The sequence below is a fragment of the Schistocerca nitens genome, chromosome 4, assembly GCF_023898315.1.
Source record: "Schistocerca nitens isolate TAMUIC-IGC-003100 chromosome 4, iqSchNite1.1, whole genome shotgun sequence".
NCBI lineage: Eukaryota > Metazoa > Arthropoda > Insecta > Orthoptera > Acrididae > Schistocerca > Schistocerca nitens.
The window spans coordinates 896,430,300-896,448,457 of record NC_064617.1 but is presented as its reverse complement, the minus strand read 5'-3'; positions in this window follow the sequence as shown (position 1 = coordinate 896,448,457).

The following is an 18,158-nucleotide window of genomic DNA, read 5'->3' as shown; positions in this document are numbered from 1 at the left end:
ATTTTTCTCGGAGCCAGCGGGCGCACGCGGCTGCCTGCTGTGCGAGTCATTGTCTGTCCCTTTGTTGGCGCGCGTCGTTATTGGGATTAGGAGACCTAACTTCTACAAATTAACTCTGACGAGAAGGCCCTGCCCTGTTCAAATCCCGCCAGTTCTGATGCAATTCAGGGCTGTCGTTACGAATATATCGTCCTACGTCATGTCGGTAGTTTTCATAATTTCTTTCTTGTCGGTCATGTGGTGGAGAATTTCTCCCTGAATCGTACCTGCGCGCTGGACCGTTGCGTCTGAAATTATTCTGTCTCCCTTGATAATAATAGTTCTGGTTACCATATTGTCTGTTTCTGTGGTTGTCTCTGTCACATTCATTACTACGGAAATGCGATCTTTCTCTGTAACTATTGTTACTCTGCCAACGGTTGTCGTACGGGTGGTGTCTGTTTCGGTCACGATTTGTGTTGTGAGAATAGCCTTGTCGCGTCCAGTTATTATTTCTTTCATTGCGGAAATGTGACGGATGTGACCTGTAATTGTTGTGCTCCTGTTCTCGCGTTCCGCGATTGTCAGTGTCGATTTCCAGTTCTTGTAACAGTCCCTGAAAAGCTTCAATGTCGTCTTTGCAACGTCCTGCTAAAATAATATGTCGTAAATGTTCAGGTAATTTGATTAAGCAAATGCGGATGAGTTCTGAGGGGCTGTATGGGTTTGACAGGTACTGATTTTTGTGCAACATGTCTTCAAAATATTTCACAAGACTGGAGAATTCAGATTGTTCGAAATGTTTCATCATTATGATGCCATGTTTTACTCGGTCTTGCGTGGCTTGAGACCAATATGCTGAGAGGAAGGCATGGTAAAATTCTCCTTCACTGTGGCAATCGTGAATGACCGATCGCATTCTTACAGCTGGTTCATTCTCTAAGTAGCCACACATAAATTCTAATCTGTGTTATAACGACCAGTTGGGAGGAAAACAATGAGAGAATTGATGGAGCCATGCTTGTGGATGAATGTCGTTGGCAGAATTCTTAAATGTTTTGAATTTACGTGTAGTAATGAAAAGCTTATAGTCAAAATCATCATGTCGGCGAGTCGCATAGCGGTCATTGTTACGTCGTGTCGGCGGTTCCATCTCAAAATTCGGTGTGCCTTGCCAATTTCTTTCATAATTTCCGAAGTGTCTTGTGTTATTATTTTGTGGTTGTTCCGTATTTCTATGTCCCTCTTCCCGTACTGGAGCGCCAGTGTCCTCTGAAATATGTAATTCTTGTATTACCTGCGTCAACTGATCTTGTACTTCCCAGATTTCTCTTTTGTACTGTGTACTGATTTGATTTTGATTTTGTTTGAATTTTCTAATTTGTTCATACTCTTCTGTGTCAGTGAAGGCTACAGGTCTTGTGTCATTCAGATCATCATCTACCTTTGTAGATAAGTTAGTGACCTGATCCGAAAGTTCGGCTACTTTCTCCGATAGTGAACACATTTCCTCAGTGTGTTTTACTGAACCAAGTTTCAGAGTGTCCATTTGTGTTGAAATCGAATCTACTGTGTCCTTCAAGTTTTCCTGAGTTTTTGCAAGTTGCGTAACCGAATCGGTAGATGCAACTGAGTCAAATTTAGCTTGTAAGGTCTCATGATTTTCATGAACAGTAGTTTGCAGTTCTTTTATGGCTGCTTCGTGATTCTGTAATGCATTTTCATGCCGCGAAAAAGTAGGTTGAAAATGCTCACAAATTTGTGTTTTTACGTCATTGCAGACTTTTTGACATTTCGATTCAATGTTATGTAACTCAGTAGTTAAATCTTCACGTGTTTGTTCAAAAGTGGTGTCTAACTTTTGAAGATTTTGTTCCATTGTGTCTAACTTTTTAAGCTTTTGCTGTGTTTGTCTCTGATTTTGTTCCACTTGTTGCATTAATTGCAATAATAATGTATTAGTGTCTGGAATCTGTTTCTCTATGCTTTTTTGCAGTGCATTTTCACCGGCAACATTCACATTTTGACAAGCAGAAAATGTGTCTTGACTCATTTGAGAAAACGGTGAGGACCCAAAACCTGAGTCTACAATATTTGCAAAATTGTGTTCTGTCATTCCGGATTCCTGAGGCGAGCTGTTGCCTACCGATCGATCGATAATGCTTCCCTCCTCACTAATTGTTTCACTGTCCACGCCATTGTTTGCAACCCGCTCCATTTCCCTATGCGCAATTACCAAATTACTACTTTGAACAGTAGTTAATTCATTACTCTGCGGCACTAACATACTGCTTTCGTCTTCGCTGTCATTTCTCAATTTACTTTGGAGCCTAGTGTTACGTTTTTCACACGCCATTATTGTCACAGTATTTCACACGACAACACTGAAAAACACAATTTGAAGAGCAAAAATAAGAGAACACATTAACATAACACTGAAAATAATATCTAGTTAATTGCAGCTGCGAAATACTTGGTGCAAATCTACATGCATGCCACAACTGTTTTACTGTACAACAATGAAAGACTGCAACTACAAAGGAGATTCTCTCTACAATTACGCGCTAGCAATAAACAAAATCTACACTAATTACACAAACTACAAGAAAAAATCAGAAGATTCCAGTGAGGTATCCTAGGCTAAGGGTCGACATATGAAACGTCCCCTTTTAAACAATTTTACAAGACTGTGCTTAAACTGACACACAGTATTTTTAGCGCAACGCAATCTGACTTTCAAAAAAATCCCTACGAAAGAATGGCCCTGACTAACATTAAACTATACCTTTCACAAATCACTAAATCACTTACCTCACAAAAATCTTCGTTACTCCCACTACTGCAATACAGCAAGCGCCACTACTGCCAGCTAAATAAAAGATTCAAACTACGGAAGGCACTAACTACTGATAGGGATAGTTAGCAAATGAAAGATATTAATAGAGAACAAACAATGTATTTACCTTGATATCATCATATATAAATATAGCAGTTCATGACAAATTTCAAAACTCCGCCATCTCTCTCCCCACATCCACCACTGCTGGCGGCTCACCTCCAACTGCGCAACGCTATGCGCTGTTCACAGCCAGCTGCCTAACACTACAATGGCGAGTATTACAACAATGCAAAGCAGCCACAGACTGCACACAGCACAGCCAGTGATTTTCATACAGAGGTGGCGTTACCAATAAAAAAACCTAAACAGCCTACTTACAGGTGTTACAGCGTGATTACCTGTAAAATACCACATTAATGTAATAAATGCTCAAAATGATGTCCGTCAACCTCAGTGCATTTGGCAATACGTGTAACTATCAATGGACCGCACTATATATATATATATATATATATATATATATATATATATATATATATATATATAGTGCGGTCCATTGATAGTTACACGTATAGCCAAATGCACTGAGGTTGACGGACATCATTTTCAGCATTTATTACATTAATGTGGTATTTTACAGGTAATCACTGCTATGGCAGCCAAAAATCTACATCTACATCCATACTCCGAGAGCCATCTGACGGTCTGTGGCGGAGGGTACCCTGAGTACCTCTATGGGTTCTCCCTTCTATTCCAGTCTCGTATTGTTCGTGGAAAGAAGGATTGTCGGTATGCTTCTGTGTGGGCTCTAATCCCTCTGATTTTATTCTCATGGTCTCTTCGCGAGATTTACGTAGCAGGGAGCAATATACTGCTTGACTCTTCGGTGAAGGTATGTTCTCGAAACTTTAACAAAAACCCGTACCGAGCTACTGAGCGTCTCTCCTGCAGAGTCTTCCACTGGAGTTTATCTATCATCTCCGTAGCGCTTTCGCGATTACTAAATGATCCTGTAACGAACCGAGCTGCTCTCCGTTGGATCTTCTCTATCTCTTCTTTCAACCCTATCTGGTACGGATCCCACACTGCTGAGCAGTATTTAAGCAGTGGGCGAACAAGCCTACTGTAACCTACTTCCTTTGTTTTCGGATTGCATTTCCTTAGGATTCTTCCAATGAATCTCAGTCTGGCATCCGCTTTACCGACGATCAACTTTATATGATCATTCCATTATAAATCACTCCTAATGCGTACTCCCAGATAATTTATGGAATTACCTGCTTCCAGTTGCTGACCTGCTATATTGTAGCTAAATGATAAGGGATCTATCTTTCTATGTATTCGCAGCACATTGCACTTGTCTACATTGAGAGTCAATTGCCATTCCCTGCACCATGCGTCAATTCGCTGCAGATCCTCCTGTATTTCAGTACAATTTTCCATTGTTACAACCTCTCGATACACCACAGCATCATCTGCAACTCTTCAATCCAATCACACAGTTGGTCTGATAGTCCATATGCTTTTACTTTGTTCATTAAACGACTGTGGGGAACTGTATCGAACGCCTTGCGGAAGTCAAGAAACACGGCATCTACCTGTGAACCAGTGTCTATGGCCCTCTGAGTCTAGCCGGCCGAAGTGGCCGTGCGGTTAAAGTTCAAATGGCTCTGAGCACTATGGGACTCAACTGCTGTGGTTATTAGTCCACTAGAACTTAGAACTACTTAAACCTAACTAACCTAAGGACATCACACACATCCATGCCCGAGGCAGGATTCGAACCTGCGACCGTAGCAGTCGCACGGTTCCGGACTGCGCGCCTAGAACCGCGAGACCACCGCGGCCGGCGTGCGGTTAAAGGCGCTGCAGTCTGGAACCGCAAGACCGCTACGGTCGCAGGTTCGAATCCTGCCTCGGGCATGGATGTTTGTGATGTCCTTAGGTTAGTTAGGTTTAACTAGTTCTAAGTTCTAGGGGACTAATGACCTCAGCAGTTGATCCCATAGTGCTCAGAGCCATTTGAACCATTTGAACCTCTGAGTCTCGTGGACGAATAGCGCGAACTGGGTTCCCACGACCGCCTTTTTCGAAACCCATACTGATTCCTACAGAGTAGATTTCAAGTCTCCAGAAACGACATTATACTCGAACGTAATACGTGTTCCAGAATTCTACAACTGATCGACGTTAGAGATATAGGTCTATAGTTCTGCACATCTGTTCGACGTCCCTTCTTGAAAACGGGGATGACCTGTGCCCTTTTCCAATCCTTTGGAACGCTACGTTCTTCTAGGGACCTACGGTACACCGCTGCAAGAAGGGGGCAAGTTCCTTCGCGTACTCTGTGAAAAATCGAACTGGTATCCCATCAGGTCCAGCGGCCTTTCCTCTTTTGAGCGATTTTAATTGTTTCTCTATCCCTCTGTCGTCTATTTCGATATCTACCATTTTGTCATCTGTACGACAATCTAGAGAAGGAACTACAATGCAGTCTTCCTCTGTGAAACAGCTTTGGAAAAAGACATCCCGGCGGGGTCAGGGATTTTCTCTGCCTCGTGATGACTGGGTGTTGTGTGATGTCCTTAGGTTAGTTAGGTTTAAGTAGTTCTAAGTTCTAGGGGACTGATGACCATAGATGTTAAGTCCCATAGTGCTCAGAGCCATTTGAACTATTTTTGAAAAAGACATTTAGTATTTCGGCCTTTAGTCTGTTATCCTCTGTTTCAGTACCATTTTGGTCACAGAGTGTCTGGACATTTTGTTTTGATCCACCTACCGCTTTGACATAAGACCAAAATTTCTTAGGATTTTCTGCCAAGTTATAACACTACAACAGCGTATTTACGTAGCTTATACTATGAAGTACCAAGTTTGGTTTATTACGTAGTATGTCCCCAACAGAACAAAATAGTCCTGTCACGGAAAAGCCACGTATAACACTACCCGTCTGCTACTGCTACTATTGTACCATAACCTTAAAGCTGGAAACAGGTTTTGAAATAAAACTATTTTGTTATAGCAATTATGGTATAAAGCAACAGAGCAGTGTTACCCTCTGGGAGGATTTTTGTTAAGTTGACCGTGTTGTACCTAACGGAAATGGCTTACCGGAAATGAAAGTTAGAATTACGTAAATATTTGAACAGTACCAAACAAAATTTTGCCTATCTGCACTGTTCAACGGATAAAGAAAACGGCCGCCAGCCTAACTAGGCAAGAGAATGATTAACATTCTCGTTTAAGAAAGTAGGTATAAGTAACTATAACGGACAAACACAACCTAGACTTGGCCACACGGGAGTGCAATGAACTCTGACACACATATGTTTTAAGATTGAAGCTAACAACTGGAGCAGCACAAATAAACGATTTGCACAGTTATAACACGTACAGAAAAACACTATCACTTTCAGGGCTTACACAAACTGAGGGGTCTTTATACTGTTAATATGCACACAAGAGAGACAAACACTTAGTAATCATGAGTATATAATTTCCTACTATGCAATTTTCCACTTTTACTACCATGAGACATAAAATTAATATTAATGTAAGATACTGACTCACTTTCTACGATTAACAGCAGGTAGTAATGTGATCATTTACTAAGCAAAACGTTATAAGCCTCAGTCTTGAGAAATTTTAATTTGAAGTTGGCAACAAGACATTAATAAGCATTTTTACTAAGAATATCATTTTCAGCAAGCATCATTAACTCTAACTCACTTTCTTGCCACATTAACTTCAACTTTACTACGTTCAAGAGGCATTAATTAGAAAACTGGAATTTTAACGTGCTTTCAGTAAGGACACTCGGTAATCACTTTAGTTCAAACGGAGAGGACCCTGAGGGGTGTTATGATGAGGAAAAAAGTCAAGGTAGGTACATAAATTCAGATATAAATTACCTTATATTTCAGCACAATAACACATCCATTAAGCTGATCCTTCACTGTACATCATTATAGTGTTATGTTGCAATGATTGCGCAATGTGGTGGCAACTGCATGTTGGTAGGTGAAATTGCAGGCAGAATTGCTGGACTCTGTCATTTCTTGGTGGCGATGATAGGTACAAATTCCAGAATAGCCCAGCTATTTATCCATCCATCCGAGGCATTGGAAAATAACAGAAAAGCCTCTCTCGAAACCAGCACTATGCAACTTTTACACGGCAGTGCACGGACTCGTAGCTCATCTCTGACTGCTTGCTCGTCCCCGACTGACTATACGTTCCACCTTTTCCACCTAGGCCAACCACAATTTGCGCGCGCTACACATTTCCGTTCCCGAGGGGAACCACTACACCTTTTACATACAGAATAACTAAGAGTCCTAAGTGAAGGTCAGCAGTTTACATAACAGCAAACAAACACATCAAATAAAACAGAACATTTTCACATATTGACACCTCTACAAAAGATTATTCATACAAATTTACAATTATATACAGTAACATTTGTTCCCTCCAAATGGGACAAAGAATTTTAAATTACAGATACACTACTTTGCATTGAAACAAACTACGACATCAAAGTTTTAACAAAGAAAAGAGTATACAATTTTGTGTTATCTATTCAATCAAAAACATTTACAGGTTCTTAACGATGTAATATTAAATGAAAAAAAAATAAAATTAGATGAATATAGCATTAGAGCTATGGTGTTACAAAGTCAGTACATAGAACTTTACTTTCGAATTCATTGAACGCCTCTCGCATAGCCCTCCTCACACTATATTTCGCTTCGCGTAATTTTTGTTTGTCTGCAAGGCTTTGGCTATGTTTATGTTTGCTGGCACATACTCATCTAACACATATTGTACGATGGTTTTGAACTTTGTCCACTGATCCCCAATACTATCTGTACTTGAGACAAAACTTTTGTGTTGAGCCGTCAGGTACTCTGTAATCTGCTTTTTGTCACTTTTGCTAAACAGAAAAATCTTCCTACCTTTTTTTAAAATTTCTATTTACGACTGAAATCATCGATGCCGTAACCGCTTTATGATCGCTGATTCCCTGTTCTGCGTTAACTGTTTCAAGTAGTTCGGGTCTGTTTGTCACCAGAAGGTCTAATATGTTATCGCCACGAGTCGGTTCTCTGTTTAACTGCTCAAGGTAGCTTTCAGATAAAGCACTTAAAAAAATTTCACTGGATTCTTTGTCCCTGCCACCCGTTATGAACGTTTGAGTCTCCTAGTCGATATCCGGCAAATTAAAATCTCCACCCAGAACTATAACATGGTGGGGAAATCTACTCGAAATATTTTCCAAATTATCCTTCAGGTGCTCAGCCACAACAGCTGCTGAGCCAGGTGGCCTATAGAGACGTCCAATTACCATGTTTGAGCCTGCTTTAACCGTGACCTTCACTCTAATCATTTCACATTTCGGATCTCCGTCAATTTCCTTCGATACTATTGCACTTCTTATCGCTATAAACACGCCTCCCCCTTCACTGTCCAGCCTGTCTCTGCGGTATACATTCCAATCTGAGTTTAGGATTTCATTACTGTTTACGTCTGGTTCAAAATGGCTCTGAGCACTATGGGACTTAACATCTATGGTCATCAGTCCCCTAGAACTTAGAACTACTTAAACCTAACTAACCTAAGGACAGCACACAACACCCAGCCATCACGAGGCAGAGAAAATCCCTGACCCCGCCGGGAATCGAACCCGGGAACCCGGGCGTGGGAAGCGAGAACGCTACCGCACGACCACGAGATGCGGGCTTACGTCTGGTTTCAGCCATCTTTCTGTCCCTAGTACTATATGGGCGTTGTGACCGTTTATTAATGAGAGCAGTTCTGGGACCTTTCTATAGACGCTCCTGCAGTTTACTATAAGCACATTAATATTGTTATTCCCTGTTGCATTTTGACTACTCCTACCTTGCCGCGTCTCAGGAGGCGTCTTCTCGGGCCTAGGGAGGGAATTCTCTAACCTAAAAAAAACCCATGTGCACTCCATACTGTGATGTTACAGAATAAAAGTGATGTTGTTATTCAATTGAAATGTTCGAGTTTGAGATTTCGCTTACTGTTTTATCAATCACAATTGGCGTAAGAATCATGGATTGACCATTGTCATAAAATATTGCATTATGAAATATGAATAGTTTTTACTTGCAGTTTCGCGTGGCTTGAAGCAGTCACAGCTAGCGTGCTATTGATTAAGAAAATGCGTTATCGGCTTTCTAATTACTTCATGATCGTAGATACGATCATACCCGGTCGTGAAGTTATTCTTATGACAAAACAATTTCCTAAGGGACCAGAAAGTTCTTAAGGGCGCAAAAACAACCGTAACATCACACAAAAGGGCAATTCAATATTAAAGCTTATGCAAGAAGACGATAAAACAGTTTTCTTTTTATCAATGTAACACGTACATTGGACTGCTGATCCTGGTGTCTGTAATCTTAGCAAAATGCATAATTAAAATGAAAATAGTACTGAGGAGATGATAGGAATGAGCACTGCTAAATGATTCAGTATTCCCAGAACAAATATTTATTATAACTAAAACATATATCGTACCTTAAGCTTAGTACTACAATGACAGTAGATTTTTATGTCTGTTTCATGTCCATTGAGCGCTCTTTTATATAACCAATGTCCTCTTGAGTCGCTCGTGCGTTGTCACGATAAGTTATAACAGTTCTTCTTTTCACACTCCACTCAAACTTAGACGGAAGACGTTTTTATTTATTTAGAAAAATATTAGATCAGACCTCCACAAATCTGCGTCCGTCTTACTTAAGAAAAACAGTACAAGTGTTTAGCGCTCAAGGCTTCATTTGTTCTCCAGCGAACAAAATAGTGAAGGATCGCATATCTATCCGTATTTTTCTGTTTATATTGCCGCCCAAAGACGACGAATTACATTATTTAGAAAATTCCACCGTCGCTATGCGACGCCTTATTATACATTAATCATTCTTTATAAACAAGTATTTGCCTTCTGGCTGAAAGAACTACTATTTGCTGTTTTAATGAAGTTAAAAATAGCGAATATCACATCGCCTCCCATGAGGAGAAAGGGAATGCCGAAGGATTACCTCGATCCTCATGTCCTCATGAGATATTCGTGATTTTTGGTGTGCCATTTACATAATTTTACTGGCGTACTAAGTACATAAATTGAAATTACATTTATAAGGAATATATCAGATATTTTATCATTTTTCAAAATAAAGTTTTTCACTCTTTGTTCATCAGTCACTTCATTCCATAATACCAAGAGTAACATTTATGTGCATATTTAAGTTTGGTCCGTATTTGCTTATAACAATAAGTGAACGTTCATTTCACACTTCAGGGGATAGAATTCAGAAATTACATTCTCTTGAGCTTAACAACTAAGAAATGAGTACAGTGAGTGCTTATTTTCACTAAACTAGAGTGGACAATGTTCGAGCTTCTGTTGACTCATTGTGGTTCAATTACAGTTTAATAACGTAGCACTACACCTCGTGATACTTTCACTTTCTGTGTTAGCTGTCTACGGCGTTCATCATGCAGTACGTCTGTCCTTTCCACTGTGGTGCCAGGAATTCAAGTGGTTTCCCGGGTTTTTATTTACAATATGAAACGGAAGAAGTGGAAAAAGTATAACTTACAACCTATTGGATACATTTGTTAAGGATCGGGACTGGTCTGGAGTTCAGGGTCTTTCTATAGTGCACATTCATTTTCTTTGTCCATCAAGAGACAGAACTATAATTCATTTTAGCAGTGTTCAGGAGTGCCGGTATTAATTGCTTTGAGGTCTGAATAATGTAACAATCTACTTCTCACTCATCTTAACTTCAGCTCAAGAAAATTGCTTAATTTACGTATGAAAATGTAGTCACACAAGTGTGCAAATGTCTTTCCTCCAGTATGTACGATTGAAGTCATGGCGGTTAGCAGTTTAAAGTTTGGATTGTTTCGTCACACACATGTCAGCCACTCACAGCGGCTGCACAGTGTTGCGTGAGCTCCAATACTCAGTATCCGTTGTGAACTTCGTATCACGCGAGTGCATCGATACACACACCTCGCGCGCGTTTTCCATCGGAGGAGCCGGACACTGAAGCTGCCTCCATACTTCCCTGTCAACTGCCTCCAATGAGGCTTTTCGTTGCATCTATTGTCGTAGTCTTAACTTATTTTTACACTTGTAGGATAACACTACCACTAATACACACTGAACAGTTATTATGCACTTCGCACTTTAGTGTGCATCTTCACACAGCAGTCGTGCTAAGTTTCTTCGTCGATAGCGTTCATTTCCAAAACAATCAATTTTGCAGGTTTCCTCCATTGGTACAGAAAGACTTATATTCTACTATTTACAAAAGATCACTTACGAGCTAATATTTACAATTTATGGTCACTCCTTTTGTTAACTCCAGTGAACAACTGCTTCATGAATGGACTCTTTGTATCTCAAGGTTTACTTTCACTAGTGAATCTAAAAATATTCTTCCAAATTTTCTTTTAAGGGCTCATCTCCTCATTAAGAAAACTACAGATTTCGCAACACTCGTTGCATTTATTCTTTAGTGCACCCAAGATCATTTTCTACTGCCACGTAGCATATCTACTACTTAATAAGTACGCATTTAACGCTGAATCTTTTCTTTTGTGCTTTCCTTTGTGCTTGCCAATTTTATATATATATATATATATATATATATATATATATATATATATATATATATTTGAGGGCAGACTGGATAACAATAGGTCTCCCTCTTCGCTTCATGTACTCAGCAATCGTTCTCTGTAAAAAAAAAAATAGGGTAACGCGTGTCTACCAATTTTCGCATGAATGGAATTACCCACATTTCACTGGGTTTACGCAACCTGTCCATAACAAACATTACCAAAGCTAGCGAAGTTCATTGAGCTACGTGTCTCATTTCTCATAAGCGCTGCTTTGCCTCCAAGCACACGTGCCTTTTACAAGTCGACCCTTGGTCTAGGTTAATGAACCAGGATCAAAAGGAACGGGCACAAGGAAAATGGATTTCATAAGAGGAGTGTCTTAGGAGACATTTTTACAATAAAATCTGCATGTAAATAAAATTATCATTATAAACATAGGCTCATATATAAATGTTAACCTCTTTCATTACAGTATGCTTTGCTACTTCTACGTCTTACTCTGGTTACAGTCAGTATTAAGTTTAAATATCACTGCATTGCTTGTTCCTTAGATTAGCGATCAATTAGGGTATTGAATGGTCGCTAGATTACACTACAAAACTTCTGAAGATCTTTACTTGAACTTATTTATGATACAGGGGGCTTGCTGTGTGGTTATTTAGTAAAAAAAATGTTTCAAATGGCTCTGAGCACTATGGGACTCAACTGCTGAGGTCATTAGTCCCCTAGAAGTTAGAACTAGTTAAACCTAACTATCCTAAGGACATCACAAACATGCATGCCCGAGGCAGGATTCGAACCTGCGACCGTAGCGGTCTTGCGGTTATAGACTGCAGCGCCTTTAACCGCACGGCCACTTCGGCCGGCAGTTATTTAGTACCTTGATTCTACTGAAATCAATTCGTCAGTTAACATTCCTCATATACTCTTTAGATTGGGTTCAGATCACAGGGAAACAGTTTACTCTGATAGATTAATGGCCTCGTGGAGTACTTACGCTGCATTATTCATGATTCATGCTTTGCCTCTCTTTTTGTACTGTACTTCAACTTACGTTTACTACAGCTTATTGTCCCCTTGCGTGAACACATGTGGAACTTGTTTTCTCATTTAACAGTACGCTTTAACTGAACTTTAAGCTAAGATATTTCCTCCACTCCTGTTCACTGCCTGGACGTTTTGAGCATGTATTTTTTTTAAGCAGGTAATTTGGGCTTTTACAACAGAACTTCAAGTACTTACATTACTAAAAATAAATCTATAAATCTTCTTGTACCTTGAGAGACGTGCTTATTTACGCATCCTCCTCTATTTCTCACCTTTACATATTTATATAGCTCTGGTCAATCACCTCGCAAGCATTTTTTATTTTTTTATACTAACTTAAAGTTAAACTGAAATTCTTGCTGCAACCTCAATCTCCTGCTTCAGCTTGTTGAAGAAATATCAGTTCATGTCCATCACTATAAAAATTTAATAGCTAAAGTTTCCATGTAGCAACCGTTACCATGTAGTCCGGGCGCTGTTCAACACAATACTTATCATTAACAGTTCACACAAGGAAATTTCCAGTACGCAAGAGGCAAGAAACCAAAACAGATTCTATCTGCAGTTGAGGCTGTGTCTGTAAACTAACTCTCTGTTTCAATGGACCAATCGCTCCCGATACGGAGCAACCCTGAATCGGCAATGATAAAACTTTTGAAAAAGAAGACACCTGTCTGAAAAGATATGATGACATGACATTGATGTTTGCTCCTGTATCAACAATGGCTGTGACAGGAATGTTGGCAATAGAAATCTTAATCGAAGCCTGGACCTGTTCATCATAAATGTCATTAATGTCTTGAGCTTGTATGTCAGGTGCAAGGTCATCTCGTAAGTCGGTCTCATGGTCGTACCGTATCGCATTAACATACTCAGAATTAGAGTATTCGTTAGTACCCCCACTCGAACCGGCAGCGACCTCTAGGAGGCTGAAAGGCGCTGTCTCTAATTTTCCGCAGGATGTTTAGTCTGTTTGTCATTCATGGCCTTAAGTGTTTGTTCCGTTTCATATTGGTGCTGGTTATGTGGTACAAATGCCGGTGTAATGGGGTAAAATCCACTGGGTGCATTCACTTGTGAATAGAATACTTCCCACGGCTGCTATCGCCCGATCTTTTAGTTGCCGGCAGAACCATTTCCTTGTGAAGGAAAGTTCGCATTTGGTGCCATTTGAAAAATTTTCCGCGGTCCTCTATCCTGTGAAAAGTTGTTCTGATGTTGTGCTGGATGGCCTCCGCCTTGCCCATGCCACTTGCTTTGATTGTACACTGGCCCATTTGAAAAATTATTACTCGTTTGTGGAGAATTTCCATACTGCTCAGGCGCAGAATTAAAGGGTGGGTTTCCGTTCTGATGTTGTACCTGGTGGTTGTAAATTGGGTGGTATCTCTGCTGATTACTGTAATTGGTTTTCTGCTTCCGTTTAAAGTTATTGCCGTTTGTGTTTTCATAACGGCTGGCAGGTTGGTAACAGCGATCGCAGTAGCTCGCTCTCTCCTTCGGCGCATTGTTGTCAGCGTGCGATGCATTCCGCTGGCTGCCAGGGAAGAATTTGCCGCTGCCAACCTTGGAGCGCACATCCGCGCTAATTAAATCCAAGGAATCCAGCACAGAAAGGAATGCATCCGTGTCTTCTTCGGACACATTTACTAATTTCTCTCTAATTGACACAGGGAGTTTGCTTTTGAGAATCATAATTACGTCGTTGGAAGAAATCGGAGAATCCCAGAATTTAATTTTTGCTAGATACTTCTCAAAGTATCGCCGGAGACTTCCACGCTTCTCATTGAAAATTTCCGCACCATACACCTCCTTCCTTAATCTTTGCTGTACCCCATTACCCCAAAATTTTGCTAAGAACATTTTCTCAAACTCTTTATAATTCCTACACGTGTCTACCATTTCCGTTCCCCATAACGCTGCCTCACCGGAAATAAAGCCAGTGACGAACTGAATACGCTGTCTGTCTGTCCAGCTCCTGGGAAATATGCCGGAAAAATTCTTTAGGAACACGATGGGGTGTATTTCTCCCTTCTGCGGATGAAAAACAGGAAAAGTGCGATGCTTAATCACACTTTCCTCTTGCATTAAACTCACAATTGTGGGCGGATCATTTATTTTCACCACTCGGGGCTCAACAGGACTGTTGTTTTGCATGTAATCAGGCGGTGAACGATAAGGAGTTGACTGACATTCGTCACCGTCTAAAGAGTTGTTCCCTATAGTTTGCGTATGCGTGTGCGGATTTTCTACCCAGTTTCTCAGCAGTCTGACTTCGTCTACTACTTGCTGCTTCCACTCGGGAAGATCCCGTGTAAGTGTCCTCCGAATCTGTCCCAATTCAGAAACCACTGTGTCTCCCGACTTACCAGGAGCAGCTAAGATTTCATATGTTACATCCTTGACAGTCTCCCTAAGCTCCTCCCTGACCTTCTTTTCGATAAAAATATCTTTACCCTTTATCCATTCACCGTAGTGTTCCGACAGTGCCTCCGCGTGTGCTTTCACGGTGCTCTTAACCTGTTCTTCAATATTGATTGAGTCTATCTGCCTCGACAGATCCTCCACTACACCTTCAATGTCAGATACTGCATTTCTAACTGAGTTTATTTCTTTGGTAGCCGCCTGAATTTTTGTGTTTAATGTTCCAGATACTTCAGCTATTTCACTTTTCACCTGTTTCTGCATTTTCTGAATTTGATCGCTGATCTTGGTTTGCACCTCACCCAACTGGGTATTTAATTCAGCCGTAATTTCTTTATGCAGATCTGCTTTGATTGTGCCTAGCTGTGGTTTTACTGATTCGCTTACAGCATCTAATCGGGCGTTAACAGCCTCAGTTTGTGTTTTTACTGATTCGTTTACAGCATCTAATCGGGCGTTAACAGCCTCAGTTTGTGTTTTTACTGATTCGTTTACAGCATCTAATCGGGCGTTAACAGTCTCATTCTGTGTTTTTATAGTCTCATGTACTGCGTCAAACTGTTGTTTCAGCATTTCCATTAACGCGCCGAGGTCATTTGTAGCTGCAGCGGGAAGAGTTTGGGCTCGAGGTCACATTCCCCTGTTACAGACATGGTTAGTTCAGTTTCCACACGGGAACCTACCGTTCGCGACCGTAAAGGGTATGGAATACTGTTAACGTCTCCACTCCCGTCTCCTGCTGTCACCTGTCTCTGCTTACTATCTGACATTTTCGTCAGTAAATCACGTGCTACGCAAGGCTTTCGCCGTTTGTCAGTGACGTGGTGAGTCCGCTAAGAGCACCGCTCTCGCGTAAGCAACAAATGAAATTCTATCTGGCGAGAAGAAAAGATGGAACCTAAACATTTCAGACAAATGAATGAAGATGCTCTTCACTGCAAATTGCACACAATATCCACCATGTTGAAAATGTAATACAGCTATACTAACAATGGAGAAAAATAATTTCTATTATCAGACTACGAAGAATTTGACTTTGAAAGATAAAATAAAGCAGATTTTCTATAGCGGGAAGGAGATAGAAGGGATGTGGATCGACTTGGAAAAGCAACGTTGCTACTCAAGCACTACACTGCGTATGCAAAATTCTGACTTACTTTTTGATGGCTTGGTTACCGCTATGTTGTCTCAGCAAATTCGCGTCTCTTTTCTTTTGTTTTCTCTCGGTAATTAAACTGCGTTATCGACCAGCGTATTTTCCGTCTTTCTCTCAGAGGGATGATGTGTACATGAAACGACACAACGATTTTTAACATAAGCGCATAGAAAATTTTCCAAGTATTTGAATTAACTTTTGGTCAGGTCCCTGTTCGGGCGCCACGTTTGATGTCACAGAATAAAAGTGATGTTGTTATTCAATTGAAAAGTTCGAGTTTGAGATTTCGCTTACTGTTTTATCAATCACAATTGGCGTAAGAATCATGGATTGACCATTGTCATAAAATATTGCATTATGAAATGTGAATAGTTTTTACTTGCAGTTTCGCGTGGCTTGAAGCAGTCACAGCTAGCGTGCTATTGATTAAGAAAATGCGTTATCGGCTTTCTAATTACTTCATGATCGTAGATACGATCATACCTGGTCGTGAAGTTATTCTCATGACAAAACAATTTCCTAAGGGACCAGAAAGTTCTTAAGGGCGCAAAAACAACCGTAACATCACACAAAAGGTAAATACAATATTAAAGCTGATGCAAGAAGACGATAAAACAGTTTTCTTTTTATCAATGTAACACGCACATTGGACTGCTGATCTTGGTGTCTGTAATCTTAGCAAAATGCATAATTGAAAATAGTGCTGAGGAGATGATACGAATGAGCACTGCTAAATGATTCAGTATTCCCAGAACAAATATTTATTATAACTAAAACATATATCGTACCTTAAGCTTAGTACTACAATGACAGTAGATTTTTATGTCCGTTTCATGTCCATTGAGCGCTCTTTTATATAGCCATTGTCCTCTTGAGTCGCTCGTGCGTTGTCACGATAAGTTATAACAGTTCTTTTCACACTCCACTCAAACTTAGACGGAAGACGTTCTTATTTATTTAGTAAAATATTAGATCAGACCTCCACCAATCTGCGTCCGTCTTACTTAAGAAAAACAGTACAAGTGTTTAGCGCTCAAGGCTTCATTTGTTCTCCAGCGAACAAAATAGTGAAGGATCGCATATCTATCCGTATTTTTCTGTTTATATTGCCGCCCAACGACGACGAATTACATTATTTAGAAAATTCCACCGTCGCTATGCGACGCTTTATTATACATTAATCATTCTTTATAAACAAGTATTTGCCTTCTGGCTGAAAGTATTAACTATTTGCTGTTTTAATGAAGTTAAAAATAGCGAATATCACAACACGTACTCCGCTACCCTTGTAGCCGCTTCCGGCGTGTAGTGCACGCCTGACCCGATAGCGGAGGTCGAGAAATTTGCACCCCAGATCTTCTCAGAATCGTCTGAGCCTCTGGTTTAAGCCTTCCACTCGGCTCCAAACCGCGATCGGTTCTGGGAACGATACTACAAATTGCTCTGATTCCACCCCGCGAGTGAGGCTTTCCGCCTTCACCAATTCCGCCAACCGCCTGTACGAACTGAGGATGACCTCTGATCCCAGACGGCAGGAGTCATTGGTGCCGACATTAGCAACAATTTGCAGTCGGGTGCACCCAGTGCTCTCTATCGCCGCCGGCAGGGCCTCCTCCACATCTCGGATGAGACCCCCCGGCAAGCAGACAGAGTGAACACTGGCCTTCTTCACCGACCTGTCCGCTATTTCCCTAAGGGGCTCCATCACCCGCCTAACGTTGGAGCTCCCAATAACTAATAAACCCCTCCCCCCGTGTGCCTGCTCGGACCTTGCTGAAGGAGCAGCCACATGTCCACTCTCAGGCAGAGCCTGAAGACGGCTGACCGCGGCCATCAACACGCTCAGCTGTTCGCGAACAGTGGCCACCTCCTCCTGCGTCCGTACTGTAACGTTCCCTGGCCGCACACACACTATTAATAAACTAAAATTTAATTGTACTATATACGCCGCTATGAAGCAATTTGTATATACTGTAATTATTTAACAAAAAATATTATTTAATTTTGTATAAAGGACATTCGTTATTATTGTAATATTTTCTGTAATAATAT